Source organism: Poeciliopsis prolifica, unplaced genomic scaffold, assembly GCF_027474105.1.
Source record: "Poeciliopsis prolifica strain line A6 unplaced genomic scaffold, Auburn_PproV2 SCAFFOLD125, whole genome shotgun sequence".
NCBI lineage: Eukaryota > Metazoa > Chordata > Actinopteri > Cyprinodontiformes > Poeciliidae > Poeciliopsis > Poeciliopsis prolifica.
The window spans coordinates 40,501-56,504 of record NW_026562500.1 but is presented as its reverse complement, the minus strand read 5'-3'; positions in this window follow the sequence as shown (position 1 = coordinate 56,504).

Below are 16,004 nucleotides of genomic sequence, written 5' to 3'. Positions count from 1 at the left end.
GCCACAGATTTCATGTCTGCTGTGGTTTGGAGCCGTTTGCTCCGATCCGGTCAGCAGAACCCGGCCAGCGCCGACGTGATCCCAACCGTCACGGTCCTGCATAAACAAATGAATCCAAAATAATATTTGCATATAAATGTCAAGAAAAACACTTTGATCACAGTTTCTGCAGCAATCCACTGGTTCACTGGTTCTGGTTGGATATTTGACTGGTCCTTCCAGAGGAACTGGGAGAGCTGGGAGGATGAGCAGAACCAGCAACTTCCACACATTTTCCACTGAGTTGAGCTCAGAAACTTTCCAGGGGTTGCTCTAAAGCTAGCTGCTAGCGCTACTCAGTCCAACCAATCATGGCCTGGCTACACCAGGAGAGGCTGCTGCAGCAGCAGGAGAGAAGAGAGGCTGCTGCAGCAGCAGGAGAGAAGAGAGCCTGCTGCAGCAGCAGGAGAGAAGAGAGCCTGCTGCAGCAGCAGGAGAGAAGAGAGCCTGCTGCAGCAGCAGGAGAGAAGAGAGCCTGCTGCAAACTTTGATATTGATCTTCTATTGTCGCCCTGCATAAATCGCTGCAGTTTTCTTAGACAGAAAAGATTTTTTGCTGATGTAACAAGACAGCGAATTTAACAATTTTTTCTGGGATTTGTAGAAACGTGTTTCACTTTGAATCGTTCAGTTTGGTTGACCTTCATAAACCAGAACTGTTTGTCTGCTACAGATGAAGTTTTGAATGGGTTGGATTTAGATTCACCTGAATTCTTAATAAATGTTTTATGGAAACCACCAACGCTGCGTTCAGAGCCTCAGGTCTATGTGGTCTAGAGCTGCGCGTCTAGACGTCTCATTGCACATCAAATGCTGCACGACTGGAGCTTCGTCCAACGCCGCAGTTGGAATATCTGAAGTCCTGCAGCCGGATCAGCCAATCAGAGAGACCGAGCGCTGCAGTGAAAACCTTGTGAATTAATCAAAAGGAATTAGCAGAAACTATAAAAAAAAATAACAATTGAAAAATCTGCCTGAAAGAAAGGCATGAACAATCACTTTTACTTTTGATTTGATTAATCCATTCGATTCAAACTTCAAACTGCACAAAGCCTTACTAGCCTTGTAAAGCCAGTTTAACCCAACTCTGGTCTGTCTGTCTAGTTAAAGTTCGGTCCGGTTGGTGAGGTGTGAACACTAATTGACCTCTGACCTCTGGTCCTCCAAACTCAGTCTGGTTCTGTTTGGATGTGAACACTAAGCGGACCAGAGAGCGCTCCCAAAGCAGGAAGTGGACTACAGCGCAGGGCATTCTGGGTAACCAAAGCTAACATGTTAGCTTAGCGTTAGCAGCAGAAATGGCTCCTGGTCTTCAGCCAAAGACTAAAGAGAAATCACTAAACTCTGACGCCGCCATCTTGTTTCATCTGGTGAAACAGGAAGTTGCTCTCAGCGTCTTCAGAGGTTTTAGTGTCGTTTCCTGCAGTGGTTGTTGTGCGCGCCCCCACAGGCCAGGAGGGGAACAGGCTGGTTGGACTCAGAACCACTGCAGCTGGAGGTGGAGCAGATGTTCTGGTTCCAGTAGAACCGGGTCGACCCAAACTGAAGGAGGGAAGCAGACACAAAGAGTCAAATGTTAATAGAAGGTTTTTATAAGCAATTCTTGGAGGTCAAAAGTAAAATGTAGTGAATTTATAAGAACTACTAAAAAAAGTAAAAGCTCAAAGTTCTAATGGGCGACCAGGAAAACATCCAGCAGTCGGTCAAGAGTGACAACATGATAGTGCTTTCCAGGCACACACACACACACACACACACACACACACACACACACACACACACACACACACACACACACACACACACACACACACACACACACACACACACACACACACACACACACACACACACACACACACACACACACACACACACAGCACTCGAGCAGCAGCTCCGTCCCTGGAAGTGTTGGAGTCTCTCCAGTCCTTATTTGGCGGCTCTGCTGCCTCACATTCCTCTGCTGGATTCGACCCAAGAACCTGACGAACTCGCTGCTCCTTTTCCAGGTTCATCGGTTCGTCTTCTGCGAATCAGAGGCAGCAGCTGGCAGGCGAACGGTTCGGTTCCCTCTTCAGTGACAAAGTGTTTGCAGAGCCAGAAGGTCATTTGGCTGCAGAGTCTCTCAGTTAATGGTTTACTAAAAGTTTTCACCCCCTGCTGTATTTTAACTCAGTTACATTTTCTAAGTAACTTTCTGGAAAAAAATACTTTGAGGAATATTTTTACAATATCTTTACCTTTTACTCAGCAAAACACAAAATTTTGCCAATCTTTTTTTTTAAAATCTAGTTTCCAGTTCAAATATGTAATTATACTTGAAATATGACTAAACTGATCTACTAATAACTATTCAGCAACATGCAGACTTTTGCTTTAAGTCAATAAATGCTTTAAGTGTTTCTACTGGCACATTATTTCACTTAAAAAAGGAAAAATGTTTTGTTAGAAGCAAAATCTTTTTTTTTTCAGTCTGTCTTTTATATCATTATTATTTACATTAAAACGTTGAGTTGTTATTTGACAGTTACTTTTGTCTTATTTCCAGTATAATGAGATATTTCTACTAAAAAACAAACAAAAATACTTAATAAGATTTTGTGTTTTTGCAGTGTGAGGCATTTCAAACACTTTGCCAACATTTAACCAGGAAAAATGTTGGAAAACAAACAAGGTCTGATTTCTGCAGATGATGACTCAGGAGACAATCCTATTAAACCCAAACATTTTGAGAGCTCCACTCTGTGACCTCTGACCTGCCATTCTCGCACCAACAGCTCTGATTGATTGGTTGGCTTTCAGCAGCTGCATGGTGGCTCCGATTGGTCGGTGGCTCCGATTGGTCGGTGGCTCCGATTGGTCGGTGGATCCGATTGGTCGGTGGCTCCGATTGGTCGGTGGCTCCGATTGGTCGGTGGATCCGATTGGTCGGTGGATCCGATTGGTCGGTGGCTCCAATTGGTCGGTGGCTCCGATTGGTCGGTGGATCCGATTGGTCGGTGGCTCCGATTGGTCGGTGGCTCCGATTGGTCGGTGGCTCCGATTGGTCGGTGGCTCCGATTGGTCGGTGGATTCGATTGGTCGGTGGCTCCGATTGGTCGGTGGCTCCGATTGGTCAGACTCCTGAGGCTCCTGGATCTCTGGTGTCGCTGGTTACAGCGATGCGTCACGGTGTCATCAGCAGGGAAACGATCTGGGCCGGCGCTGAAATCACACACTGACTCTATTTGAGGCGGGAATGTGTTGGCTGCAGACACGAACCCAGAATAGAAGAAATGAGGATCGTGGGGCTTCGGTGCGGCGCCAACGTCGGACCCACTCCCACTTCCACTGGAGGAATCTCTGCTCTCAACAGAACTGCAGCCTCTTGGTATTTATTAAAGCCACGTTCTTCAGACTTTCTCACATTTTCTTTGATTTCAATCCAGAACAATCCATTTTCTTTGGTTGACCTCTGACCTCTGAGTGTTTTACTGTGCAAAAACAAAATCTTACCAAAGTTCATATTTATAGTAGCAGATATTCTAATAAAATATCTGGTATATATCTAAGTACTAGTTCCACTGCAGATTATTTCACTTATAAACCATAATCTGGAACTGGAATTTATCTGTCAATATTATTGATTTAAAACAAACTCCATCACATTGTAAGTTTGTTTTTTCTTATTTCAAATGTACTAAGATATTTTCACTAGAAACAACTATTTTTGTCGAGCTTCTGTTTTTTGCAGTGTAACTTTAAAGGACTTTGTTCTACTGATTTTCCATAGAACTGTTTGAAATCAGATCTTTAGCAGCGACGTTCAGAAACATGAAGCTCTTTCTGCTCTGCAGCCATAAATCCGATCCCCTTGGAGGGTTCCTGGGACGGGGCCCTGAGGATTCCCAGAACAGCCTGGAGATGTGGGAACGCCTCGCTGTCCTCCTGGGAGCCGACAGGAGGGACTTCTGGGTTCTCCTGTCGGCTCTGTTCTGAATTACGGACAGAACCTGAGTGATGTGGTTCTGGTTCTGCTGCTTCTGTTCTGTTAGTCTTTCCCCTGGTGCAGTAAAGATAGGATTGATAAGTTCAAAGAACTGCGTAAAGGTCGTCCTTCCACAGAGTTTTGGCCTCAGGAGAAGCTTCCACTTTTACATGATTTAATTAGAGTTTCGACTCGGCGTAACAGAAAAAACTGGAAGTGAAACTGATGCATGACTTTCTGATTCCCAGATATTCACCTGATCAGAAATACTTTATCAATCTCAAAAGGAAATAAAATCTTGTGGAAACTCATCAAAGTCTCTTCAGAGTCGCTGCGGACGGTGACCCTGTGGCCCTGTGACCCTGTGGCCCTGTGACCCTGTGACCCTGTGACCCAGTGACCCTGTGACCCTGTGGCCCTGTGACCCTGTGGCCCTGTGACCCAGTGACCCTGTGACCCAGTGACCCTGTGACCCAGTGACCCTGTGACCCTGTGACCCAGTGACCCTGTGGCCCAGTGACCCTGTGACCCTGTGGCCCTGTGACCCTGTGACCCTGTGGCCCTGTGACCCTGTGACCCTGTAACCCTGTGACCCTGTGACCCTGTGGCCCTGTGACCCTGTGACCCAGTGACCCTGTGACCCTGTGACCCTGTGACCCTGTGGGCAGGAAGAAGCTAATCTATGAATCTTAGAAAGACGTTGGAGTTGGAAACTTGTTGTTCAATCCTCTGAGATTTGGGGTCAAAGTTCCACATATTATGTGAGATGTAATCGCAAAAACAAAACCTTGTTGCTATGGTGATACTTTATAGCGACTGCCCAAAAGTAGAAAAAGAGAGAAAAAAGTTTTTCTATTTGCGGAGAGGAAATCATTTAAAAAACAAAAATGCCTCAAAAAGAATAAAGTGATATTTGAATCAAATATCAATCAAAACGAAGAAGCTTCACAATCTGATCCACTTTGACTTAAAAGTTTCTAAACTTTAAATTCTCCCAGAGACGATAACTTCCTGCCTTCCTGTTCAAAATGAACCTTTTCATATCTTGACATAAGTTTTCTTCATGCAGAAACTGCAGTTCACTAAAAATGTTTGCTCTGCATTGAAATTAGTTTATGTTGCAAAATGGCAACAAAAACACTTTTTTCAAATCACGAGTCACATGACCAACAGCCTGACGTCGCTGCAGGCGAAACCCACGAAGAAGACGACGACAGGAAGCAGCTGCATGGCGGCGCTGCGTGGTTATTAATGACATGGGGGATTTTAATCATGCTTCTTATTTAATGCTGTTTTCCATGTCAGTGGGATACCGACCACATTTCACCGACACTGAAACAGAAACCAGTAACAGAAACCAGCAGCCAAACTTCCTCCAGTCTGTTTGGGAGAACTCTGACTGCTCTGATAAAGTTCTGGTATTAACCAGAAATAGCCTTTCTGCATTGAGGAAGGAGATTCATGTGGCTTAAAGTGAATCATCCATCAGACACTTTGAGTCCAAAAATACTGAGTTCTGGCAGAAACACCAGGTTCGTCGTTCAGCCTTTTCAAAGTGAAGCTCAGTGGCAGGTTGTTCTTGCTGGACTCACAGAGAACATCATCATTTCTGTCTGTGCAGCTGCAGAAACATGCGCCCTGCAGCTGCCGCAGCCCTTTAAACCAACACAGACACAAGTTGCTGCAGAGCCCGGCGGGCGGGCGGCCGGCCGGCTGACGTGGCGGCCCGCGGCACGTGGAGCGAAGCGTGCCGAGGTGGAAAAACGGCTGCAGGGATTTAAAGGGGAAGCGTCTCTTCCGCTGTTTCAATGTTTGAACTTTCCTGCTGCGTCCCACAGAGTTCAGTCAAACATCAGGGCCGTGCAGAGACCTTTGGAGGGGCCGGGGCTCAAAGTTAAAGGGTCACGTTGAACAACAACACAGCAGCAACCCACATTAATGAAGAATCGACTTGGATTCTTCTATATTATTGCCATCATGCAGGACAATGCAAAGCAAATATCATCTATTTTCCCCCAACAATTATAAGTTTCTGTTTCTGCTGCTGATCTGAGACTGGAGCCGTTCAACAGACCAGAGGAGAGAAGGTCAAAGGTCATGAAGTTATGAAATAAGAATATTTGCTGCCATTTTACTAATGAAGCCCTAATAATATATATTTAACCTCCAGAACAACTAGATCAGGAAAAAGATCAAAGGGGTTAACTCTATACTCTGAGATCTAGAAATATAAAACTGCTGCTGGTGGGGGCCCTTCAGGGCCCCCAGACACTCAGTCTGGGGGCCCCAGACATTCAAGGGCCTCCAGACATTCAGGGGCCCCCAGACATTCAGGGGCCTCCAGACATTCAGGGGCCTCCAGACATTCAGGGGCCTCCAGACATTCAGGGGCCCCCAGACATTCAGGGGCCTCCAGACATTCAGGGGCCTCCAGACATTCAGGGGCCTCCAGACATTCAGGGGCCTCCAGACATTCAGGGGCCCCCAGACATTCAGGGGCCTCCAGACATTCAGGGGCCTCCAGACATTCAAGGGCCTCCAGACATTCAAGGGCCTCCAGACATTCAGGGGCCCCCAGACATTCAGGGGCCTCCAGACATTCAGGGCCTCCAGACATTCAAGGGCCTCCAGACATACAGGGGCCTCCAGACATTCAAGGGCCTCCAGACATTCAGGGGCCTCCAGACATTCAAGGGCCTCCAGACATTCAGGGGCCTCCAGACATACAGGGGCCTCCAGACATTCAAGGGCCTCCAGACATTCAAGGGCCTCCAGACATTCAGGGGCCTCCAGACATTCAAGGGCCTCCAGACATTCAAGGGCCCCCAGACATTCAAGGGCCCCCAGACACTCAGGGGCCTCCAGACATTCAGGGCCTCCAGACATTCAAGGCCTCCAGACATTCAGGGGCCTCCAGACATTCAAGGGCCTCCAGACATTCAAGGGCCTCCAGACATTCAGGGGCCTCCAGACATTCAAGGGCCTCCAGACATTCAAGGGCCTCCAGACATTCAGGGGCCTCCAGACATTCAAGGGCCTCCAGACATTCAAGGGCCCCCAGACATTCAAGGGCCCCCAGACACTCAGGGGCCTCCAGACATTCAGGGGCCTCCAGACACTCAGGGGCCTCCAGACATTCAAGGGCCTCCAGACACTCAGGGGCCTCCAGACATTCAGGGGCCTCCAGACATTCAAGGGCCTCCAGACATTCAGGGGCCCCAGACATTCAAGGGCCTCCAGACACTCAGGGGCCCCCAGACATTCAGGGGCCTCCAGACATTCAAGGGCCTCCAGACATTCAGGGGCCCCAGACATTCAGGGGCCTCCAGACATTCAAGGGCCTCCAGACATTCAGGGGCCCCCAGACATTCAGGGGCCTCCAGACATTCAAGGGCCTCCAGACATTCAAGGGCCTCCAGACACTCAGGGGCCTCCAGACATTCAGGGGCCCCCAGACATTCAAGGGCCCCCAGACATTCAAGGGCCCCCAGAATGTCTGGGCCTCCAGACACTCAGGGGCCCCCAGACATTCAGGGGCCTCCAGACATTCAAGGGCCTCCAGACATTCAAGGGCCTCCAGACACTCAGGGGCCTCCAGACATTCAAGGGCCCCCAGACATTCAAGGGCCTCCAGACACTCAGGGGCCCCCAGACATTCAAGGGCCTCCAGACATTCAGGGGCCTCCAGACATTCAAGGGCCTCCAGACACTCAGGGGCCTCCAGACATTCAAGGGCCTCCAGACACTCAGGGGCCCCCAGACATTCAAGGGCCTCCAGACATTCAAGGGCCTCCAGACATTCAGGGGCCTCCAGACATTCAAGGGCCCCAGACACTCAGGGGCCTCCAGACATTCAAGGGCCTCCAGACACTCAGGGGCCCCCAGACATTCAGGGGCCCCCAGACATTCAAGGGCCCCCAGACATTCAGGGGCCTCCAGACACTCAGGGGCCCTTATTAATGGTTTAATTGTAACACAGACCGTAGATCTAAACCTGTAGCATCATTTATAGAGAATGACGATGTTATAAAATGTTATTTATAGATTCAGCTGAGAAAAATAAAAATATACATTTATGATTTAATTATGATGTTTAATTGTAAAAGTTTAAAGAACCATCTTGATAGTGATGCTGAAATTCTCAGTAGGACAGGGGTCCAGTCTGAGGCCCCATATTACCTTGGGCCGGCCCTGCATGAAACAGCCACTGCGATGCACACCTCTGGATTCTACCTGCAATCTGCCTGGAATCCACCTGCAATCTGCCTGGAATCCACCTGCAATCTGCCTGGAATCCACCTGCAATCCGCCTGGAATCCACCTGCAATCTGCCTGGAATCCACCTGCAATCCGCCTGGAATCCACCTGCAATCTGCCTGGAATCCACCTGCAATCTGCCTGGAATCCACCTGCAATCTGCCTGGAATCCACCTGCAATCTGCCTGGAATCCACCTGCAATCCGCCTGGAATCCACCTGCAATCTGCCTGGAATCCACCTGCAATCTGCCTGGAATCCACCTGCAATCCGCCTGGAATCCACCTGCAATCTGCCTGGAATCCACCTGGAATCCACCTGCAATCTGCCTGGAATCCACCTGCAATCTGCCTGGAATCCACCTGGAATCCACCTGGAATCCGCCTGGAATCCTCCTGGAATCCTCCTGCAAACCGCCTGGAATCCACCTGGAATCTGCCTGGAATCTACCTGGAATCCTCCTGGAATCCACCTGGAATAATTTTGATCAGTTAATCAGATTCCAGGTGAACATTCCAACTTTTACATTGTTGGACATTTTGGCACCATGAGTGCAATGACAAATTTCTCTCTTTTTTATTTTTACCCCCTAACTTTTATCTTCCTATAAATATTCTTTGTCATTAATAACTTTGTTTTGTGAAATAATATTTGAGAAGTAATAAAAAGTACTGTCCTAACAGCATGAAGCAAACCTACAGGGCAGATTATCATTGGTTGATTTGGGTGACTGACAATAACAGCCAATAGAATCAGAGGGATTCAAAAGTACCATAGCAGCATGTTGACCAATCACAACGCATGAAAATGAATCGGTGTGAATGACTAAAGCTCCAGCTGAGAAATCAGATCAGTGTGACACAAAGACAATGAATTACAGACCTGAGTGGAAATATTGACTCCAACATGGATTATGATGACGACACAGCAATTGATGGTCTTAACTTTGTGAATTTTGCTGATTTTTGGCTGCAGGTTTGGTGAGTTTTAACCTGGTGGTTCTTCAATCTGATTGGTCGGTTATCAGAGGTGAGTCGTAATCATCAACCTCTAGTTATGTCTTTTTTCTTAAAGCTGATAATTTAGATAAGCGTTTGGATATGGATATCCGAAATGCATGTATTGATTATGCATATCACCAATCGGATCAATCTGAGTATCTGCTCACATTGATCTCGTCGGTAAAAATGAACTTGGAAGGAAATGAATACATGATTACATAAAATGAAAGAAATAAAACTAAAGTTTTAGTTTCTATTTTCATTTCTGGGATTTTTCTTCCCAGATCGAACATTTGTGAACGTTCATTTTTGTGCTGTGCCTTAGATTCTCAGTTTGATTTTGGTCTGGACTTTGGCTAGGCCATTCTAACTGCTTAGATTTCAGGCTGCATGTTTGGGTTGCTTGACTTCCTGGAAGGTGAACTTTGACCTCAGTCTCAGGTCTGCTCCAGCCTTTAATACGACTAAAACATCTTTGGGTTTTTCAAATAGTGTTTTTGTTAGTTTGCACTTTTTGTTTACAAAAGCTTGAAAACTGTCAGTTTAGTCTGAATCTGTTGTTCTGGTTGAAATTGAGTTTTTATTTCAGTTTCATTTGTTGTTTTTGGATGTTTTGGTTTCTTCTTTAAATGATCATTTGGTTCCAGTGACGATGCCCATGTTAAGATGATTTTAGCTGAAAATGGATGCAAAATGAGAACATTAATGTTTATCACAATCATTTCTGGGACTATTTATTGTTAAGCTACATTTTGTTCACTGCATGAACTTAAATGAAACAAAGGTTGCATGTGGTTTGGACACTGAAAGCTGCAGAGTCAAGGTCATGAGAACTTATTTCAAATTCTTTTAATTATTGCCAAAAAATAATTAAACTAAAAAAAATTGACAGATCTTTGAAATATTCAGATATTTTTAGCTTTAGCATGAAATATGGCCACTGACCCATCATGTTATTGAACCACAACGTCATTTGTTACTTTGAAACAAATTCATTTCCTCAACAATCAACATGGCCGACTTGCTGGATTTTTAAAATCAGCTGAATATTTGAAAAGTAAACGACTCGGACGGATGGAGGGAAGTCCAGACCCAACCTTCAGTTGGATCGGACCGGATATTTCCAGAACCCAGAATGAAGAACCCGAGTCCGGCCTTGGAGAGGAAGCAGAAGAAAAATCCCACGATTCTCACTTCCTCATCTGGAAACATCTGCATGAAGCGCAGCGTCAGCCTGCAGGTACCGGCTGGTGCCTGTAGAGGGCGCCAGTGACAGGTGGGCAGAAATCCTCCCAAAGACTCGTAGAAACCAATAAAGACCCAAAAAGATTCGCAGAGTAACGCTGAGGAACTCCGGTCTCCAGTCTAGTTGAGAACAGACGAGGAACGAACTGAAGTCCAGGAAATAAACCCGCAGACTCGGCTTCATCGTGTGAAACCAGGGCAACATTTCTCAGGAACGAACCCAAGACTTGTGCAACTTTGTTGCCCAAAGGTCGAATGTTTCTTCATCTTGCACAAGAATTTTCCTCTTTCATTAAAGTTGCTGTCAGACATCCAGTTTAAATCCAAACTTCAACAAATGTCAAGTTTTTAAATGTGATAAATGTGAATTTTTCACATCAGAAAGATGAGAGAATTGCCCAAAGTGAGGAAATGTAATCAGAACCTGAAACAGAAAACATACACTTTCAAATTCTGGGCTTATTTATTTGATAAAAATGACCTGAAACCGGAACAAACCGGTCCAGAACATGTTGTCTTTACTGCTGCGGTTCTGATAGGGTAATCTTTTTTTTTTTGAACTTACATTTATTATTATTTTCTACAGAGCAAATATACAGCCATACATCAGTGGTACATAATACAAATGTTGACAATATAATGATTTTCATAAAATAAACATCTCAGCATAATATCTTACGATTTGAGCATCACATTTGTTGACTTGTTACTAAACAATCCTAAAATGGGAATACTCTGTGTGGGAAAGTTAAACACCATATGACAAACCTATTGGGTTTATTTACATCCACAGAGCTTCTGCTGGGCCCCAGCGCTGACTAAGTTTTTTTTGAAGTCTTAATGAGGATGTTATTTGTTCCATTCTATACAATTCCCTTACTTTTTGAACCCATAAGTCATAGGAAGGTGGCTCCAATTGCATCCACCTGATTGTAATACATTTCAGGTTTGCTGCTGTAAAAAGGATATTTAGCAGATATACTTTAGCCCGTCCTTGCAAACCCTCTGGTATAATACCAAGTAGTGCAACTGTAACATCCTTTGGTAAGATATGGCTTATAGCTCCATACACCTCCTGATAGGATAATCTGACCCGAACCCAAAACTGTAAAACTTGAACACAATTTATTTAATTTATTTCAATCATTTAAACTCAAAAGAAAACTTAATTTAACTTCCATTAAGTCTTCATTTTTCCCTAAATAGAAACCCTGAGTCCTGGGTCAGTGATCTGCTTGTGTGTATTCTCAGAACCGGGACCGGGACCGGGACCAGAGCTGGCAGTTTCTTTTGCTAAAGGTTAGTTTTTCCTCTCCACTGTCACCATATGCATGAGTACACGCTGCAATCAGTTTCCTCAGATATAAAAGACGTTTTAATGATTATGTTATATTTTTAAAAGAACCAGAACTTTAACGCATTCATTTAATATAATAATTGTTTTTAATGCCATTAATCAGATGTTTTTTTTACAGTTGTGCGATTCTGGAACTGATTCTGATTGGTAGTTATTCAATAATTTAAAAGTAAAAAGGTTTTTGAATTGAAAAGACTGCATATTTTGTTCATAATAATTTTCAGTTAAAATACGATTAATTGAAATTGAGTTTCTCCTGCAATGAAGTCGATTAAAAGGTTTTTGTTCTGCAGTTGTTCAGATGAACGGAATGATTCAAATTCCTCTAAGCTTTAAAAAACAAAACCGTGGAAATGATTTATGACAGGATCTCATCTCCAACTGTTGGACGTCAGTTTCTTACTATTTTCAACCAAAGTGTGGCAGAAAAAGCAGAACGACTGCATGACAAACCAGAGCTGTCGAATGCGACTTCTATAAGTTTTGGTGGAAACAAATCCCATCTGCAGAGAATAAAGAACCGCAGCCTGAGTCACTGCGGATCGTTTCTGACGCGACGGTGAAGCTTTTTCTACTCATATCCAAAATTATCCTTTCTTCTCTGCTTAAAATAACCCGTCAGACAAAAGCGAGTCACAATCAGGGCGTCTGGAAGCGTCTGAACAGACCAAGTCATCAGTTTAGTCGGCAGAGGAAACCTGGACTGGATCCAGGAAGAAAGCGGAAGAACCCGGAGTCCATCAGAAGCGCACAGAAAGCAGAAACACAAATACTAAACTTCAGCATATTTTACAATAAATCAAACTGCTAATTTACTAAATAATGGCAAAAAGATGAAAGGAAGCAGTTACACTGAAATTAATATTATTAATATAATGTAAATAATATGATTATTATTATTATGTTAAGCATTAGTTCCTGAAAACCTGCAAACAGGTTTTATTCCAGAGAAACGTTGAAGTCAGGGATAATAATAAAGTAAGAATTAACCCATATTTATTTGTAATAAGGCGTGATAACACCCGTTTGTTCTGCACACACAGATCTGTGAACAATGCAAACTTTTCTCTGAATGTATCAAAATATAAAAATCATTTGAGATTCCGCTAAAGAAATTTGTTTCTCTCTTTTGTTGCTGCTTTCATGGTCCCAACCTAATTGACTAAATTATGAAACAAGCAAAACATTACATTTGGTCACATGGTCCTGGTTTCCATGACAACAAAAGAAAAGCAACACAATTATCATTTTGTATTGCCATAATATTTTGTAAGTACAAATTCATTTCAAAATAATATTTTTTCCCTAATTTTTTAAATTTCTCCTTTCACGGTGGTCAGAAAGCCGCAAAAGATCAGCCTCAGGGCCACGAATGGCCCTCAACCCCCACTTTGAACACCCTTGATTTAAAGGTATGGAGTGAATTATGTTTTGGAGATACTGCCTGTTTCCGTGTGTGTGTGTGTGTGTGTGTGTGTGTGTGTGTGTGTGTGTGTGTGTGTGTGTTGTTTATCCCAATGCTCTAACATCTGTAGCTGTTAGAGCTGCAGCTGGATCTGAAGGCGTCAAAATCCAGAACCAGGAATACACACACACACACACACACACACACACACACACACCCACACCCACACACACACACACACACACACACACACACAGCTGACAGAGGGCATGTGCTGCTCCTTGACCTTTGACCTGCTCTGGTCCTCAGGGAGAAACTCTTCAGCTTCTGTGAAAGTCTGAATTTCAAAGTAATATTTTTTGTGGAGGGAAACTGGAACCAGAACATCATCTGAACTGAACTTCCTGTGAACAAAACCAACAGCTAACAGGTAGCAACCAACTGAACATCTTAATTTATCTCTACTTGTGTTTCCTGACAATTCAACTGTGGTCGACCTTAACCCGATTCCGGTCCATCTGCCTATGAAGTCCGGTTCGGTTGGTGAAGTGAGAATGCTAATTGACCTCTGACCTCTGGTCCTCCAAACTTCGGTCTGGTTCAGTTTGAATGTGAATGCCAAGCGGACCAGAGAGCGCTCCAAAGCAGGAAGTGGACGACAGCGCAGGGCATTCTGGGTAAAGCTAACATGCTAGCCTAACGCTAGCAGCAGAAATGGCTCCCGGTCTTCAGCCAAAGACTAAAGAGAAATCACTAAACTCTCATCGCCTCATTCGTTGCACTTTCTCAACAATATAATTCATATTTTCTGTCAACTTTTAGAGCTTTTGGTTTTAGATCCACGTCTGGCTTTGGGGCAGAAGAGGAAGTGCTGCATTTTTAAAGTAACTTTTCAGTCTTAAAGTATTTATAATCAGAGGCAGAAATAAAAACAGATTTTAGAAAAGGAGAAACAAAAAGCTTTAGTCAGGATTATCTGTGACGTTTGGGTCACGTCTCTGTTTCTGGAGGCAAATCTTTAGAGCCGCTAAATCTCATTCATAGTCCTGTGAGTGAAGATAGGAATGGAGACAGATGATCACTCCTACAGAAACATACCAGAAACGTCTCATCTTATCTATTCAAACATTTCCAGGAAAACAGTCTGCTTCTGGTGGGATCCTCAGACGCTTCAAAACTAATCATGATTCTCCTCTGGAGAATGTTGGAAGTAATTATTTAGAGATGATTTAGGTTGAAAGATCATAAAAACATATCAGCTTCATAATAAAAGGGATGTTTCCTGTTCTAATCATAATAATTTCCAAGCAAAATTCAGCAACATTTCCTTGTTTTCAGGTGATTCGGGACCTGAGTCAGAGGAAAGTTTCCGGCTCAGATTAGTCATGCTGATGGGAACCCAGCTGTTGGATTCAGACATGATGCAGCTGAAAAGCAGAAAACAGCATGAAACAAATATTTCTGTTTCTGGTGGAATGTCTAATGGGAAAAAATGTCATGTTGGCAATGAGATAATCTAGCATTTTTCAACAAAATTCAATAATTATTGAATGAAAATAGGCTCCTCATCTTGCTGAAAGGCACTTGTTAGTTTTTTATTATTTCAAATGCAAAAGGATATTTGCAATATAAACTAAAAAATAATAGATTTTTTGTTTTTGCAATGTCGTGTTTATTGTCATTCTTAGGAATGTTGTAGGAATAAATGAAATATTTTCATATTCTGTGACTGAGTGGCTGGAGGCTTTCAGTCATTTCTTAGATCTATAATTGGAACGAAGCATTTTTATACTAAAGAAAACAAATAAATTGAATTAAAAAAAAACTGCAAATCCACCTCAGGAGCATCAAGAATAAAGTCCATCCTTCTGCAGCTGACGTCCACCAACAGGCAGGAAGGTGCAAGTGTCTCCGTTTTTCATCACTTTGCATACAGAAAGTCCCCTAACCTTCACCTGACCTTCATCTGACCTTCATCTGACCTTCATCTGACCTCGGCCAGCGGGAAAATGTTCCCGATAATGTTCCCCTAAGTGCTGAGAGGCGGCTGGCGGGTAAAGATCTGCTGAATCTGTGACTCACTGCGAGCAACACCAAATCAGAACCTGACGGCGAACACGGCATGTAACGACCAGTAGGGCAGAGGTCACCGCGGGGTCACCGCCAGGAGACAAACTGGGGGAGTGAGGAGCCACAATCAGAGCCAGATGAGGGACCTGATGTGTTTGGATCAGAGATTCCACTGATTCATGATCACTTCCTTCACTGTGATCAATAAAAAGATTCACAGTTTAAAAATGATCAGATTAAAACAACAAACTAGGACAAAGTGCAGGTAAAACATCCAAACCTACTCGGGTGGAAACGATAAATCATGATTGATTGTTTCTAGAAATAATCAAATAATTTAGTATTCACCAAAATTCAAAACTCTCACATTTACACATGAAAGTAGAACATAAGTCAGCAGATTTACTTCACAGGTGGAGTATTACAGCATTGAACGTGATGCTCTTCTTTAGATATGTGTATCCATAGATTATAACTGTTAGGGTTGAATATGAATCCATTCTTGAATTAATCATTAATTGGAGAATAAATCAACAGAGAGCAGAAGTTCATCTAAAACTGAACAACAATATAAACATTTCATATTTAATAAAAACATTATTAATCTGGGATCTGCAGTTCGGTTTTACCTTCGCCTGGTTCACATTCTGCAAATTAATCTATT